Raw genomic sequence first — 19187 nt, 5'->3', positions numbered from 1 at the left:
ATCTTCAAAAATGATGAAAAACGGCGCGCTATAGTATGCCGTACGATATGGGCTATAGCCCACGGTCCAAAATGATGAGAAACGAACGCTAACTTTTTTTTCCCAAAAAACATGGGCTATAACCCATCGTTTTTGTCATTTCGTCATTTTTTTCAAATCTTCAAAAATGATGAAAAACGGCGCGCTATAGTATGCCGTACGATATGGGCTATAGCCCACGGTCCAAAATGATGAGAAACGAGGCTAACTTCTTTTTTTTAAAATTTAAAAAAACATGGGCTATAACCCATCGTTTTTGTCATTTCGTCATTTTTTTCAAATCCTCAAAAATGATGAAAAACGGCGTGCCATAGTATGCCGTACGATATGGGCTATAGCCCACGGTCCAAAATGATGAGAAACGAGGCTAACTTTTTTTTTCAAAATTTCAAAAAACATGGGCTATAACCCATCGTTTTTTTCATTTTTTTCAAATCCTCAAAAATGATGAAAAACGGCGTGCCATAGTATGCCGTACGATATGGGCTATAGCCCACGGTCCAAAATGATGAGAAACGAGGCAAACTTTTTTTTCCAAAATTTCAAAAAACACGGGCTATAACCCATCGTTTTTTTCATTTTTTCATTTTTTTCAAATCCTCAAAAATGATGAAAAACGGCGTGCCATAGTATGCCGTACGATATGGGCTATAGCCCACGGTCCAAAATGATGAGAAACGAGGCTAACTTTTTTTTTCAAAATTTCAAAAAACATGGGCTATAACCCATCGTTTTTTTCATTTTTTCATTTTTTTCAAATCCTCAAAAATGATGAAAAACGGCGTGCCATAGTATGCCGTACGATATGAGCTATAGCCCACGGTCCAAAATGATGAGAAACGAGGCTAACTTTTTTTTTCAAAATTTCAAAAAACATGGGCTATAACCCATCGTTTTTTTCATTTTTTAATTTTTTTCAAATCCTCAAAAATGATGAAAAACGGCGTGCCATAGTATGCCGTACGATATGAGCTATAGCCCACGGTCCAAAATGATGAGAAACGAGGCTAACTTTTTTTTTCAAAATTTCAAAAAACATGGGCTATAACCCATCGTTTTTTTCATTTTTTCATTTTTTAAAAATCCTCAAAAATGATGAAAAACGGCGTGCCATAGTATGCCGTACGATATGGGCTATAGCCCACGGTCCAAAATGATGAGAAACGAGGCTAACTTTTTTTTTCAAAATTTCAAAAAACATGGGCTATAACCCATCGTTTTTGTCATTTCGTCATTTTTTTCAAATCTTCAAAAATGATGAAAAACGGCGCGCTATAGTATGCCGTACGATATGGGCTATAGCCCACGGTCCAAAATGATGAGAAACGAGGCTAACTTTTTTTTTCAAAATTTCAAAAAACATGGGCTATAACCCATCGTTTTTGTCATTTCGTCATTTTTTTCAAATCTTCAAAAATGATGAAAAACGGCGCGCTATAGTATGCCGTACGATATGGGCTATAGCCCGTCCAAAATGATGAGAAACGAGGCTAACTTTTTTTTTCAAAATAAAAAAAAACATGGGCTATAACCCATCGTTTTTGTCATTTCGTCATTTTTTTCAAATCCTCAAAAATAATGAAAAACGGCGTGCCATAGTATGCCGTACGATATGGGCTATAGCCCACGGTCCAAAATGATGAGAAACGAGGCTAACTTTTTTTTTCAAAATTTCAAAAAACATGGGCTATAACCCATCGTTTTTTTCATTTTTTCATTTTTTTCAAATCCTCAAAAATGATGAAAAACGGCGTGCCATAGTATGCCGTACGATATGGGCTATAGCCCACGGTCCAAAATGATGAGAAACGAGGCTAACTTTTTTTTTCAAAATTTCAAAAAACATGGGCTATAACCCATCGTTTTTTTCATTTTTTCCAAATCCTCAAAAATGATGAAAAACGGCGTGCCATAGTATGCTGTACGATATGGGCTATAGCCCACGGTCCAAAATGATGAGAAACGAGGCTAACTTTTTTTTCCAAAATTTCAAAAAACATGGGCTATAACCCATCGTTTTTGTCATTTCGTAATTTTTTTCAAATCCTCAAAAATGATGAAAAACGGCGTGCCATAGTATGCCGTACGATATGGGCTATAGCCCACGGTCCAAAATGATGAGAAACGAGGCTAACTTTTTTTTTCAAAATTTCAAAAAACATGGGCTATAACCCATCGTTTTTTTCATTTTTTCATTTTTTTCAAATCCTCAAAAATGATGAAAAACGGCGTGCCATAGTATGCCGTACGATATGGGCTATAGCCCACAGTCCAAAATGATGAGAAACGAGGCTAACTTTTTTTTTCAAAATTTCAAAAAACATGGGCTATAACCCATCGTTTTTTTAATTTTTTAATTTTTTTCAAATCCTCAAAAATGATGAAAAACGGCGTGCCATAGTATGCCGTACGATATGGGATATAGCCCACGGTCCAAAATGATGAGAAACGAGGCTAACTTTTTTTTTCAAAATTTCAAAAAACATGGGCTATAACCCATCGTTTTTGTCATTTCGTCATTTTTTTCAAATCTTCAAAAATGATGAAAAACGGCGCGCTATAGTATGCCGTACGATATGGGCTATAGCCCACGGTCCAAAATGATGAGAAACGAGGCTAACTTTTTTTTTCAAAATTTCAAAAAACATGGGCTATAACCCATCGTTTTTGTCATTTCGTCATTTTTTTCAAATCTTCAAAAATGATGAAAAACGGCGCGCTATAGTATGCCGTACGATATGGGCTATAGCCCACGGTCCAAAATGATGAGAAACGAGGCTAACTTTTTTTTTCAAAATTAAAAAAAACATGGGCTATAACCCATCGTTTTTGTCATTTCGTCATTTTTTTCAAATCCTCAAAAATGATGAAAAACGGCGTGCCATAGTATGCCGTACGATATGGGCTATAGCCCACGGTCCAAAATGATGAGAAACGAGGCTAACTTTTTTTTTCAAAATTTCAAAAAACATGGGCTATAACCCATCGTTTTTTTCATTTTTTCATTTTTTTCAAATCCTCAAAAATGATGAAAAACGGCGTGCCATAGTATGCCGTACGATATGGGCTATAGCCCACGGTCCAAAATGATGAGAAACGAGGCTAACTTTTTTTTTCAAAATTTCAAAAAACATGGGCTATAACCCATCGTTTTTTTCATTTTTTTCAAATCCTCAAAAATGATGAAAAACGGCGTGCCATAGTATGCCGTACGATATGGGCTATAGCCCACGGTCCAAAATGATGAGAAACGAGGCTAACTTTTTTTTTCAAAATTTCAAAAAACATGGGCTATAACCCATCGTTTTTGTCATTTCGTCATTTTTTTCAAATCTTCAAAAATGATGAAAAACGGCGCGCTATAGTATGCCGTACGATATGGGCTATAGCCCACGGTCCAAAATGATGAGAAACGAGGCTAACTTTTTTTTTCAAAATTTCAAAAAACATGGGCTATAACCCATCGTTTTTGTCATTTCGTCATTTTTTTCAAATCTTCAAAAATGATGAAAAACGGCGCGCTATAGTATGCCGTACGATATGGGCTATAGCCCACGGTCCAAAATGATGAGAAACGAGGCTAACTTTTTTTTTCAAAATTAAAAAAAACATGGGCTATAACCCATCGTTTTTGTCATTTCGTCATTTTTTTCAAATCCTCAAAAATGATGAAAAACGGCGTGCCATAGTATGCCGTACGATATGGGCTATAGCCCACGGTCCAAAATGATGAGAAACGAGGCTAACTTTTTTTTTCAAAATTTCAAAAAACATGGGCTATAACCCATCGTTTTTTTAATTTTTTCATTTTTTTCAAATCCTCAAAAATGATGAAAAACGGCGTGCCATAGTATGCCGTACGATATGGGCTATAGCCCACGGTCCAAAATGATGAGAAACGAGGCTAACTTTTTTTTTCAAAATTTCAAAAAACATGGGCTATAACCCATCGTTTTTTTCATTTTTTCATTTTTTTCAAATCCTCAAAAATGATGAAAAACGGCGTGCCATAGTATGCCGTACGATATGGGCTATAGCCCACGGTCCAAAATGATGAGAAACGAGGCTAACTTTTTTTTTCAAAATTTCAAAAAACATGGGCTATAACCCATCGTTTTTGTCATTTCGTCATTTTTTTCAAATCTTCAAAAATGATGAAAAACGGCGCGCTATAGTATGCCGTACGATATGGGCTATAGCCCACGGTCCAAAATGATGAGAAACGAGGCTAACTTTTTTTTTCAAAATTTCAAAAAACATGGGCTATAACCCATCGTTTTTGTCATTTCGTCATTTTTTTCAAATCCTCAAAAATGATGAAAAACGGCGTGCCATAGTATGCCGTACGATATGGGCTATAGCCCACGGTCCAAAATGATGAGAAACGAGGCTAACTTTTTTTTTCAAAATTTCAAAAAACATGGGCTATAACCCATCGTTTTTTTCATTTTTTCATTTTTTTCAAATCCTCAAAAATGATGAAAAACGGCGTGCCATAGTATGCCGTACGATATGGGCTATAGCCCACAGTCCAAAATGATGAGAAACGAGGCTAACTTTTTTTTTCAAAATTTCAAAAAACATGGGCTATAACCCATCGTTTTTTTCATTTTTAAATTTTTTTCAAATCCTCAAAAATGATGAAAAACGGCGTGCCATAGTATGCCGTACGATATGGGCTATAGCCCACGGTCCAAAATGATGAGAAACGAGGCTAACTTTTTTTTTCAAAATTTCAAAAAACATGGGCTATAACCCATCGTTTTTGTCATTTCGTCATTTTTTTCAAATCTTCAAAAATGATGAAAAACGGCGCGCTATAGTATGCCGTACGATATGGGCTATAGCCCACGGTCCAAAATGATGAGAAACGAGGCTAACTTTTTTTTTCAAAATTTCAAAAAACATGGGCTATAACCCATCGTTTTTGTCATTTCGTCATTTTTTTCAAATCTTCAAAAATGATGAAAAACGGCGCGCTATAGTATGCCGTACGATATGGGCTATAGCCCACGGTCCAAAATGATGAGAAACGAGGCTAACTTTTTTTTTCAAAATTAAAAAAAACATGGGCTATAACCCATCGTTTTTGTCATTTCGTCATTTTTTTCAAATCCTCAAAAATGATGAAAAACGGCGTGCCATAGTATGCCGTACGATATGGGCTATAGCCCACGGTCCAAAATGATGAGAAACGAGGCTAACTTTTTTTTTCAAAATTTCAAAAAACATGGGCTATAACCCATCGTTTTTTTCATTTTTTCATTTTTTTCAAATCCTCAAAAATGATGAAAAACGGCGTGCCATAGTATGCCGTACGATATGGGCTATAGCCCACGGTCCAAAATGATGAGGCTAACTTTTTTTTTCAAAATTTCAAAAAACATGGGCTATAACCCATCGTTTTTGTCATTTCGTCATTTTTTTCAAATCTTCAAAAATGATGAAAAACGGCGCGCTATAGTATGCCGTACGATATGGGCTATAGCCCACGGTCCAAAATGATGAGAAACGAGGCTAACTTTTTTTTTCAAAATAAAAAAAAACATGGGCTATAACCCATCGTTTTTGTCATTTCGTCATTTTTTTCAAATCTTCAAAAATGATGAAAAACGGCGCGCTATAGTATGCCGTACGATATGGGCTATAGCCCACGGTCCAAAATGATGAGAAACGAGGCTAACTTTTTTTTTCAAAATTTCAAAAAACATGGGCTATAACCCATCGTTTTTGTCATTTCGTCATTTTTTTCAAATCTTCAAAAATGATGAAAAACGGCGCGCTATAGTATGCCGTACGATATGGGCTATAGCCCACGGTCCAAAATGATGAGAAACGAGGCTAACTTTTTTTTTCAAAATTTCAAAAAACATGGGCTATAACCCATCGTTTTTGTCATTTTGTCATTTTTTTCAAATCTTCAAAAATGATGAAAAACGGCGCGCTATAGTATGCCGTACGATATGGGCTATAGCCCACGGTCCAAAATGATGAGAAACGAGGCTAACTTTTTTTTTTCAAAATTTCAAAAAACATGGGCTATAACCCATCGTTTTTGTCATTTCGTCATTTTTTTCAAATCCTCAAAAATGATGAAAAACGGCGTGCCATAGTATGCCGTACGATATGGGCTATAGCCCACGGTCCAAAATGATGAGAAACGAGGCTAACTTTTTTTTTCAAAATTTCAAAAAACATGGGCTATAACCCATCGTTTTTTTCATTTTTTCATTTTTTTCAAATCCTAAAAAATGATGAAAAACGGCGTGCCATAGTATGCCGTACGATATGGGCTATAGCCCACGGTCCAAAATGATGAGAAACGAGGCTAACTTTTTTTTTCAAAATTTCAAAAAACATGGGCTATAACCCATCGTTTTTGTCATTTCGTCATTTTTTTCAAATCTTCAAAAATGATGAAAAACGGCGCGCTATAGTATGCCGTACGATATGGGCTATAGCCCACGGTCCAAAATGATGAGAAACGAGGCTAACTTTTTTTTTCAAAATTTCAAAAAACATGGGCTATAACCCATCGTTTTTGTCATTTCGTCATTTTTTTCAAATCTTCAAAAATGATGAAAAACGGCGCGCTATAGTATGCCGTACGATATGGGCTGTAGCCCACGGTCCAAAATGATGAGAAACGAGGCTAACTTTTTTTTTCAAAATTTCAAAAAACATGGGCTATAACCCATCGTTTTTGTCATTTCGTCATTTTTTTAAAATCCTCAAAAATAATGAAAAACGGCGTGCCATAGTATGCCGTACGATATGGGCTATAGCCCACGGTCCAAAATGATGAGAAACGAGGCTAACTTTTTTTTTCAAAATTTCAAAAAACATGGGCTATAACCCATCGTTTTTTTCATTTTTTCATTTTTTTCAAATCCTAAAAAATGATGAAAAACGGCGTGCCATAGTATGCCGTACGATATGGGCTATAGCCCACGGTCCAAAATGATGAGAAACGAGGCTAACTTTTTTTTTCAAAATTTCAAAAAACATGTGCTATAACCCATCGTTTTTGTCATTTTGTCATTTTTTTCAAATCTTCAAAAATGATGAAAAACGGCGCGCTATAGTATGCCGTACGATATGGGCTATAGCCCACGGTCCAAAATGATGAGAAACGAGGCTAACTTTTTTTTTCAAAATTTCAAAAAACATGGGCTATAACCCATCGTTTTTGTCATTTCGTCATTTTTTTCAAATCCTCAAAAATGATGAAAAACAGCGTGCCATAGTATGCCGTACGATATGGGCTATAGCCCACGGTCCAAAATGATGAGAAACGAGGCTAACTTTTTTTTTCAAAATTTCAAAAAACATGGGCGATAACCCATCGTTTTTGTCATTTCGTCATTTTTTTCAAATCTTCAAAAATGATGAAAAACGGCGCGCTATAGTATGCCGTACGATATGGGCTATAGCCCACGGTCCAAAATGATGAGAAACGAGGCTAACTTTTTTTTTCAAAATTAAAAAAAACATGGGCTATAACCCATCGTTTTTGTCATTTCGTCATTTTTTTCAAATCCTCAAAAATGATGAAAAACGGCGTGCCATAGTATGCCGTACGATATGGGCTATAGCCCACGGTCCAAAATGATGAGAAACGAGGCTAACTTTTTTTTTCAAAATTTCAAAAAACATGGGCTATAACCCATCGTTTTTTTCATTTTTTCATTTTTTTCAAATCCTCAAAAATGATGAAAAACGGCGTGCCATAGTATGCCGTACGATATGGGCTATAGCCCACGGTCCAAAATGATGAGGCTAACTTTTTTTTTCAAAATTTCAAAAAACATGGGCTATAACCCATCGTTTTTGTCATTTCGTCATTTTTTTCAAATCTTCAAAAATGATGAAAAACGGCGCGCTATAGTATGCCGTACGATATGGGCTATAGCCCACGGTCCAAAATGATGAGAAACGAGGCTAACTTTTTTTTTCAAAATTTCAAAAAACATGGGCTATAACCCATCGTTTTTGTCATTTTGTCATTTTTTTCAAATCTTCAAAAATGATGAAAAACGGCGCGCTATAGTATGCCGTACGATATGGGCTATAGCCCACGGTCCAAAATGATGAGAAACGAGGCTAACTTTTTTTTTCAAAATTTCAAAAAACATGGGCTATAACCCATCGTTTTTGTCATTTCGTCATTTTTTTCAAATCCTCAAAAATGATGAAAAACGGCGTGCCATAGTATGCCGTACGATATGGGCTATAGCCCACGGTCCAAAATGATGAGAAACGAGGCTAACTTTTTTTTTCAAAATTTCAAAAAACATGGGCTATAACCCATCGTTTTTTTTCATTTTTTCATTTTTTTCAAATCCTAAAAAATGATGAAAAACGGCGTGCCATAGTATGCCGTACGATATGGGCTATAGCCCACGGTCCAAAATGATGAGAAACGAGGCTAACTTTTTTTTTCAAAATTTCAAAAAACATGGGCTATAACCCATCGTTTTTGTCATTTCGTCATTTTTTTCAAATCTTCAAAAATGATGAAAAACGGCGCGCTATAGTATGCCGTACGATATGGGCTATAGCCCACGGTCCAAAATGATGAGAAACGAGGCTAACTTTTTTTTTCAAAATTTCAAAAAACATGGGCTATAACCCATCGTTTTTGTCATTTCGTCATTTTTTTCAAATCTTCAAAAATGATGAAAAACGGCGCGCTATAGTATGCCGTACGATATGGGCTGTAGCCCACGGTCCAAAATGATGAGAAACGAGGCTAACTTTTTTTTTCAAAATTTCAAAAAACATGGGCTATAACCCATCGTTTTTGTCATTTCGTCATTTTTTTAAAATCCTCAAAAATAATGAAAAACGGCGTGCCATAGTATGCCGTACGATATGGGCTATAGCCCACGGTCCAAAATGATGAGAAACGAGGCTAACTTTTTTTTTCAAAATTTCAAAAAACATGGGCTATAACCCATCGTTTTTGTCATTTCGTCATTTTTTTCAAATCTTCAAAAATGATGAAAAACGGCGCGCTATAGTATGCCGTACGATATGGGCTATAGCCCACGGTCCAAAATGATGAGAAACGAGGCTAACTTTTTTTTTCAAAATTTCAAAAAACATGGGCTATAACCCATCGTTTTTGTCATTTCGTCATTTTTTTCAAATCTTCAAAAATGATGAAAAACGGCGCGCTATAGTATGCCGTACGATATGGGCTGTAGCCCACGGTCCAAAATGATGAGAAACGAGGCTAACTTTTTTTTTCAAAATTTCAAAAAACATGGGCTATAACCCATCGTTTTTGTCATTTCGTCATTTTTTTAAAATCCTCAAAAATAATGAAAAACGGCGTGCCATAGTATGCCGTACGATATGGGCTATAGCCCACGGTCCAAAATGATGAGAAACGAGGCTAACTTTTTTTTTCAAAATTTCAAAAAACATGGGCTATAACCCATCGTTTTTGTCATTTCGTCATTTTTTTCAAATCTTCAAAAATGATGAAAAACGGCGCGCTATAGTATGCCGTACGATATGGGCTATAGCCCACGGTCCAAAATGATGAGAAACGAGGCTAACTTTTTTTTTCAAAATTTCAAAAAACATGGGCTATAACCCATCGTTTTTGTCATTTCGTCATTTTTTTTCAAATCCTCAAAAATGATGAAAAACGGCGTGCCATAGTATGCCGTACGATATGGGCTATAGCCCACGGTCCAAAATGATGAGAAACGAGGCTAACTTTTTTTTTCAAAATTTCAAAAAACATGGGCTATAACCCATCGTTTTTGTCATTTTGTCATTTTTTTCAAATCTTCAAAAATGATGAAAAACGGCGCGCTATAGTATGCCGTACGATATGGGCTATAGCCCACGGTCCAAAATGATGAGAAACGAGGCTAACTTTTTTTTTTCAAAATTTCAAAAAACATGGGCTATAACCCATCGTTTTTGTCATTTCGTCATTTTTTTCAAATCCTCAAAAATGATGAAAAACGGCGTGCCATAGTATGCCGTACGATATGGGCTATAGCCCACGGTCCAAAATGATGAGAAACGAGGCTAACTTTTTTTTTCAAAATTTCAAAAAACATGGGCTATAACCCATCGTTTTTTTCATTTTTTCATTTTTTTCAAATCCTAAAAAATGATGAAAAACGGCGTGCCATAGTATGCCGTACGATATGGGCTATAGCCCACGGTCCAAAATGATGAGAAACGAGGCTAACTTTTTTTTTCAAAATTTCAAAAAACATGGGCTATAACCCATCGTTTTTGTCATTTCGTCATTTTTTTCAAATCTTCAAAAATGATGAAAAACGGCGCGCTATAGTATGCCGTACGATATGGGCTATAGCCCACGGTCCAAAATGATGAGAAACGAGGCTAACTTTTTTTTTCAAAATTTCAAAAAACATGGGCTATAACCCATCGTTTTTGTCATTTCGTCATTTTTTTCAAATCTTCAAAAATGATGAAAAACGGCGCGCTATAGTATGCCGTACGATATGGGCTGTAGCCCACGGTCCAAAATGATGAGAAACGAGGCTAACTTTTTTTTTCAAAATTTCAAAAAACATGGGCTATAACCCATCGTTTTTGTCATTTCGTCATTTTTTTAAAATCCTCAAAAATAATGAAAAACGGCGTGCCATAGTATGCCGTACGATATGGGCTATAGCCCACGGTCCAAAATGATGAGAAACGAGGCTAACTTTTTTTTTCAAAATTTCAAAAAACATGGGCTATAACCCATCGTTTTTTTCATTTTTTCATTTTTTTCAAATCCTAAAAAATGATGAAAAACGGCGTGCCATAGTATGCCGTACGATATGGGCTATAGCCCACGGTCCAAAATGATGAGAAACGAGGCTAACTTTTTTTTTCAAAATTTCAAAAAACATGTGCTATAACCCATCGTTTTTGTCATTTTGTCATTTTTTTCAAATCTTCAAAAATGATGAAAAACGGCGCGCTATAGTATGCCGTACGATATGGGCTATAGCCCACGGTCCAAAATGATGAGAAACGAGGCTAACTTTTTTTTTCAAAATTTCAAAAAACATGGGCTATAACCCATCGTTTTTGTCATTTCGTCATTTTTTTCAAATCCTCAAAAATGATGAAAAACAGCGTGCCATAGTATGCCGTACGATATGGGCTATAGCCCACGGTCCAAAATGATGAGAAACGAGGCTAACTTTTTTTTTCAAAATTTCAAAAAACATGGGCGATAACCCATCGTTTTTGTCATTTCGTCATTTTTTTCAAATCTTCAAAAATGATGAAAAACGGCGCGCTATAGTATGCCGTACGATATGGGCTATAGCCCACGGTCCAAAATGATGAGAAACGAGGCTAACTTTTTTTTTCAAAATTTCAAAAAACATGGGCTATAACCCATCGTTTTTTTTCATTTTTTCATTTTTTTCAAATCCTAAAAAATGATGAAAAACGGCGTGCCATAGTATGCCGTACGATATGGGCTATAGCCCACGGTCCAAAATGATGAGGCTAACTTTTTTTTTCAAAATTTCAAAAAACATGGGCGATAACCCATCGTTTTTGTCATTTCGTCATTTTTTTCAAATCTTCAAAAATGATGAAAAACGGCGCGCTATAGTATGCCGTACGATATGGGCTATAGCCCACGGTCCAAAATGATGAGAAACGAGGCTAACTTTTTTTTTCAAAATTTAAAAAAACATGGGCTATAACCCATCGTTTTTGTCATTTCGTCATTTTTTTCAAATCCTCAAAAATGATGAAAAACGGCGTGCCATAGTATGCCGTACGATATGGGCTATAGCCCACGGTCCAAAATGATGAGAAACGAGGCTAACTTTTTTTTTCAAAATTTCAAAAAACATGGGCTATAACCCATCGTTTTTTTCATTTTTTCATTTTTTTCAAATCCTCAAAAATGATGAAAAACGGCGTGCCATAGTATGCCGTACGATATGGGCTATAGCCCACGGTCCAAAATGATGAGGCTAACTTTTTTTTTCAAAATTTCAAAAAACATGGGCTATAACCCATCGTTTTTGTCATTTCGTCATTTTTTTCAAATCTTCAAAAATGATGAAAAACGGCGCGCTATAGTATGCCGTACGATATGGGCTATAACCCATCGTTTTTGTCATTTCGTCATTTTTTTAAAATCCTCAAAAATAATGAAAAACGGCGTGCCATAGTATGCCGTACGATATGGGCTATAGCCCACGGTCCAAAATGATGAGAAACGAGGCTAACTTTTTTTTTCAAAATTTCAAAAAACATGGGCTATAACCCATCGTTTTTTTCATTTTTTCATTTTTTTCAAATCCTAAAAAATGATGAAAAACGGCGTGCCATAGTATGCCGTACGATATGGGCTATAGCCCACGGTCCAAAATGATGAGAAACGAGGCTAACTTTTTTTTTCAAAATTTCAAAAAACATGTGCTATAACCCATCGTTTTTGTCATTTTGTCATTTTTTTCAAATCTTCAAAAATGATGAAAAACGGCGCGCTATAGTATGCCGTACGATATGGGCTATAGCCCACGGTCCAAAATGATGAGAAACGAGGCTAACTTTTTTTTTCAAAATTTCAAAAAACATGGGCTATAACCCATCGTTTTTGTCATTTCGTCATTTTTTTCAAATCCTCAAAAATGATGAAAAACAGCGTGCCATAGTATGCCGTACGATATGGGCTATAGCCCACGGTCCAAAATGATGAGAAACGAGGCTAACTTTTTTTTTCAAAATTTCAAAAAACATGGGCGATAACCCATCGTTTTTGTCATTTCGTCATTTTTTTCAAATCTTCAAAAATGATGAAAAACGGCGCGCTATAGTATGCCGTACGATATGGGCTATAGCCCACGGTCCAAAATGATGAGAAACGAGGCTAACTTTTTTTTTCAAAATTTAAAAAAACATGGGCTATAACCCATCGTTTTTGTCATTTCGTCATTTTTTTCAAATCCTCAAAAATGATGAAAAACGGCGTGCCATAGTATGCCGTACGATATGGGCTATAGCCCACGGTCCAAAATGATGAGAAACGAGGCTAACTTTTTTTTTCAAAATTTCAAAAAACATGGGCTATAACCCATCGTTTTTTTCATTTTTTCATTTTTTTCAAATCCTCAAAAATGATGAAAAACGGCGTGCCATAGTATGCCGTACGATATGGGCTATAGCCCACGGTCCAAAATGATGAGGCTAACTTTTTTTTTCAAAATTTCAAAAAACATGGGCTATAACCCATCGTTTTTGTCATTTCGTCATTTTTTTCAAATCTTCAAAAATGATGAAAAACGGCGCGCTATAGTATGCCGTACGATATGGGCTATAGCCCACGGTCCAAAATGATGAGAAACGAGGCTAACTTTTTTTTTCAAAATTTCAAAAAACATGGGCTATAACCCATCGTTTTTGTCATTTTGTCATTTTTTTCAAATCTTCAAAAATGATGAAAAACGGCGCGCTATAGTATGCCGTACGATATGGGCTATAGCCCACGGTCCAAAATGATGAGAAACGAGGCTAACTTTTTTTTTCAAAATTTCAAAAAACATGGGCTATAACCCATCGTTTTTGTCATTTCGTCATTTTTTTCAAATCCTCAAAAATGATGAAAAACGGCGTGCCATAGTATGCCGTACGATATGGGCTATAGCCCACGGTCCAAAATGATGAGAAACGAGGCTAACTTTTTTTTTCAAAATTTCAAAAAACATGGGCTATAACCCATCGTTTTTTTTCATTTTTTCATTTTTTTCAAATCCTAAAAAATGATGAAAAACGGCGTGCCATAGTATGCCGTACGATATGGGCTATAGCCCACGGTCCAAAATGATGAGAAACGAGGCTAACTTTTTTTTCCAAAATTTCAAAAAACATGGGCTATAACCCATCGTTTTTGTCATTTCGTCATTTTTTTCAAATCTTCAAAAATGATGAAAAACGGCGCGCTATAGTATGCCGTACGATATGGGCTATAGCCCACGGTCCAAAATGATGAGAAACGAGGCTAACTTTTTTTTTCAAAATTTCAAAAAACATGGGCTATAACCCATCGTTTTTGTCATTTCGTCATTTTTTTCAAATCTTCAAAAATGATGAAAAACGGCGCGCTATAGTATGCCGTACGATATGGGCTGTAGCCCACGGTCCAAAATGATGAGAAACGAGGCTAACTTTTTTTTTCAAAATTTCAAAAAACATGGGCTATAACCCATCGTTTTTGTCATTTCGTCATTTTTTTAAAATCCTCAAAAATAATGAAAAACGGCGTGCCATAGTATGCCGTACGATATGGGCTATAGCCCACGGTCCAAAATGATGAGAAACGAGGCTAACTTTTTTTTTCAAAATTTCAAAAAACATGGGCTATAACCCATCGTTTTTGTCATTTCGTCATTTTTTTCAAATCTTCAAAAATGATGAAAAACGGCGCGCTATAGTATGCCGTACGATATGGGCTATAGCCCACGGTCCAAAATGATGAGAAACGAGGCTAACTTTTTTTTTCAAAATTTAAAAAAACATGGGCTATAACCCATCGTTTTTGTCATTTCGTCATTTTTTTCAAATCTTCAAAAATGATGAAAAACGGCGCGCTATAGTATGCCGTACGATATGGGCTGTAGCCCACGGTCCAAAATGATGAGAAACGAGGCTAACTTTTTTTTTCAAAATTTCAAAAAACATGGGCTATAACCCATCGTTTTTGTCATTTCGTCATTTTTTTAAAATCCTCAAAAATAATGAAAAACGGCGTGCCATAGTATGCCGTACGATATGGGCTATAGCCCACGGTCCAAAATGATGAGAAACGAGGCTAACTTTTTTTTTCAAAATTTCAAAAAACATGGGCTATAACCCATCGTTTTTGTCATTTCGTCATTTTTTTCAAATCTTCAAAAATGATGAAAAACGGCGCGCTATAGTATGCCGTACGATATGGGCTATAGCCCACGGTCCAAAATGATGAGAAACGAGGCTAACTTTTTTTTTCAAAATTTCAAAAAACATGGGCTATAACCCATCGTTTTTGTCATTTCGTCATTTTTTTTCAAATCCTCAAAAATGATGAAAAACGGCGTGCCATAGTATGCCGTACGATATGGGCTATAGCCCACGGTCCAAAATGATGAGAAACGAGGCTAACTTTTTTTTTCAAAATTTCAAAAAACATGGGCTATAACCCATCGTTTTTGTCATTTCGTCATTTTTTTCAAATCCTCAAAAATGATGAAAAACGGCGTGCCATAGTATGCCGTACGATATGGGCTATAGCCCACGGTCCAAAATGATGAGAAACGAGGCTAACTTTTTTTTCAAAATTTCAAAAAACATGGGCTATAACCCATCGTTTTTTTCATTTTTTCTTTTTTTTCAAATCCTCAAAAATGATGAAAAACGGCGTGCCATAGTATGCCGTACGATATGGGCTATAGCCCACGGTCCAAAATGATGAGGCTAACTTTTTTTTTCAAAATTTCAAAAAACATGGGCTATAACCCATCGTTTTTGTCATTTCGTCATTTTTTTAAAATCCTCAAAAATAATGAAAAACGGCGTGCCATAGTATGCCGTACGATATGGGCTATAGCCCACGGTCCAAAATGATGAGAAACGAGGCTAACTTTTTTTTTCAAAATTTCAAAAAACATGGGCTATAACCCATCGTTTTTGTCATTTCGTCATTTTTTTCAAATCTTCAAAAATGATGAAAAACGGCGCGCTATAGTATGCCGTACGATATGGGCTATAGCCCACGGTCCAAAATGATGAGAAACGAGGCTAACTTTTTTTTTCAAAATTTCAAAAAACATGGGCTATAACCCATCGTTTTTGTCATTTCGTCATTTTTTTCAAATCTTCAAAAATGATGAAAAACGGCGCGCTATAGTATGCCGTACGATATGGGCTGTAGCCCACGGTCCAAAATGATGAGAAACGAGGCTAACTTTTTTTTTCAAAATTTCAAAAAACATGGGCTATAACCCATCGTTTTTGTCATTTCGTCATTTTTTTAAAATCCTCAAAAATAATGAAAAACGGCGTGCCATAGTATGCCGTACGATATGGGCTATAGCCCACGGTCCAAAATGATGAGAAACGAGGCTAACTTTTTTTTTCAAAATTTCAAAAAACATGGGCTATAACCCATCGTTTTTGTCATTTCGTCATTTTTTTCAAATCTTCAAAAATGATGAAAAACGGCGCGCTATAGTATGCCGTACGATATGGGCTATAGCCCACGGTCCAAAATGATGAGAAACGAGGCTAACTTTTTTTTTCAAAATTTCAAAAAACATGGGCTATAACCCATCGTTTTTGTCATTTCGTCATTTTTTTTCAAATCCTCAAAAATGATGAAAAACGGCGTGCCATAGTATGCCGTACGATATGGGCTATAGCCCACGGTCCAAAATGATGAGAAACGAGGCTAACTTTTTTTTTCAAAATTTCAAAAAACATGGGCTATAACCCATCGTTTTTGTCATTTCGTCATTTTTTTCAAATCCTCAAAAATGATGAAAAACGGCGTGCCATAGTATGCCGTACGATATGGGCTATAGCCCACGGTCCAAAATGATGAGAAACGAGGCTAACTTTTTTTTCAAAATTTCAAAAAACATGGGCTATAACCCATCGTTTTTTTCATTTTTTCTTTTTTTTCAAATCCTCAAAAATGATGAAAAACGGCGTGCCATAGTATGCCGTACGATATGGGCTATAGCCCACGGTCCAAAATGATGAGGCTAACTTTTTTTTTCAAAATTTCAAAAAACATGGGCTATAACCCATCGTTTTTGTCATTTCGTCATTTTTTTCAAATCTTCAAAAATGATGAAAAACGGCGCGCTATAGTATGCCGTACGATATGGGCTATAGCCCACGGTCCAAAATGATGAGAAACGAGGCTAACTTTTTTTTTCAAAATTTCAAAAAACATGGGCTATAACCCATCGTTTTTGTCATTTCGTCATTTTTTTCAAATCTTCAAAAATGATGAAAAACGGCGCGCTATAGTATGCCGTACGATATGGGCTATAGCCCACGGTCCAAAATGATGAGAAACGAGGCTAACTTTTTTTTTCAAAATTTCAAAAAACATGGGCTATAACCCATCGTTTTTGTCATTTCGTCATTTTTTTTCAAATCCTCAAAAATGATGAAAAACGGCGTGCCATAGTATGCCGTACGATATGGGCTATAGCCCACGGTCCAAAATGATGAGAAACGAGGCTAACTTTTTTTTTCAAAATTTCAAAAAACATGGGCTATAACCCATCGTTTTTTTTATTTTTTCATTTTTTTCGAATCCTAAAAAATGATGAAAAACGGCGTGCCATAGTATGCCGTACGATATGGGCTATAGCCCACGGTCCAAAATGATGAGAAACGAGGCTAACTTTTTTTTTCAAAATTTAAAAAAACATGGGCTATAACCCATCGTTTTTGTCATTTCGTCATTTTTTTTAAATCCTCAAAAATAATGAAAAACGGCGTGCCATAGTATGCCGTACGATATGGGCTATAGCCCACGGTCCAAAATGATGAGAAACGAGGCTAACTTTTTTTTTCAAAATTTCAAAAAACATGGGCTATAACCCATCGTTTTTTTCATTTTTTCATTTTTTTCAAATCCTAAAAAATGATGAAAAACGGCGTGCCATAGTATGCCGTACGATATGGGCTATAGCCCACGGTCCAAAATGATGAGAAACGAGGCTAACGTTTTTTTTCAAAATTTCAAAAAACATGGGCTATAACCCATCGTTTTTGTCATTTCGTCATTTTTTTCAAATCTTCAAAAATGATGAAAAACGGCGCGCTATAGTATGCCGTACGATATGGGCTATAGCCCACGGTCCAAAATGATGAGAAACGAGGCTAACTTTTTTTTTCAAAATTTCAAAAAACATGGGCTATAACCCATCGTTTTTTTCATTTTTTCATTTTTTTCAAATCCTAAAAAATGATGAAAAACGGCGCGCTATAGTATGCCGTACGATATGGGCTATAGCCCACGGTCCAAAATGATGAGAAACGAGGCTAACGTTTTTTTTCAAAATTTCAAAAAACATGGGCTATAACCCAACGTTTTTGTCATTTCGTCATTTTTTTCAAATCTTCAAAAATGATGAAAAACGGCGCGCTATAGTATGCCGTACGATATGGGCTATAGCCCACGGTCCAAAATGATGAGAAACGAGGCTAACTTTTTTTTTCAAAATTTCAAAAAACATGGGCTATAACCCATCGTTTTTTTCATTTTTTCATTTTTTTCAAATCCTCAAAAATGATGAAAAACGGCGTGCCATAGTATGCCGTACGATATGGGCTATAGCCCATGGTCCAAAATGATGAGAAACACAATATGTAAATAAATAAATGTGTTACATTTTCTTGCATAAACACAAAGAGCTGTTTCCATAACTGCACAAATTATTGCACATGACATAACATGAGTAGCTGTTATAATAACATAATAACATAACATGAGTAGCTCTTTGCCTGCCTGCCTGCCTGCCTGTCTGTCTGTCTGTCTGTCTGTCTGTCCATGAGTAGTTTTTTGTCTGTCTGTCAATGAGTAGCTGTCTTACTTTCTGCCTGTCTATGAGTAGCTGTCTGCCTGCCTGTCTATGAGTAGCTGTCTGTCTGTCTGCCTGCCTGCCTGTCCAATTGTCCATGAGTAGCTGTCTGTCTGCCTGTCTGAGTAGCTGTCTGCCTGCCTGCCTAATTGTCCATGAGTAGCTGTCTGTCTGCCTGTCTATGAGTAGCTGTCTGCCTGCCTGCCTAATTGTCCATGAGTAGCTGTCTGTCTGCCTGTCTATGAGTAGCTGTCTGCCTTCCTGCCTGTCCAATTGTCCATGAGTAGCTGTCTGTCTGTCTATGAGTAGCTGTCTGCCTTCCTGCCTGTCCAATTGTCCATGAGTAGCTGTCTGCCTGCCTGTCCAATTCTCCATGAGTAGCTGTCTGTCTGCCTGTCTATGAGTAGCTGTCTGACTGCCTGCCTGTCCAATTCTCCATGAGTAGCTGTCTGTCTGTCTGCCTGTCTATGAGTAGCTGTCTGCCTGCCTGCCAGCCAGCAAGTTGGTTAACAGAAAATAAATTGTTATGGCCGAGTAAAATAAAATACAATAAACACAATT

This window comes from Protomyctophum bolini (genome assembly GCF_963924005.1).
Source record: "Protomyctophum bolini genome assembly, chromosome: 2".
Lineage (NCBI taxonomy): Eukaryota > Metazoa > Chordata > Actinopteri > Myctophiformes > Myctophidae > Protomyctophum > Protomyctophum bolini.
Note: the sequence above shows the minus strand (reverse complement) of the source record.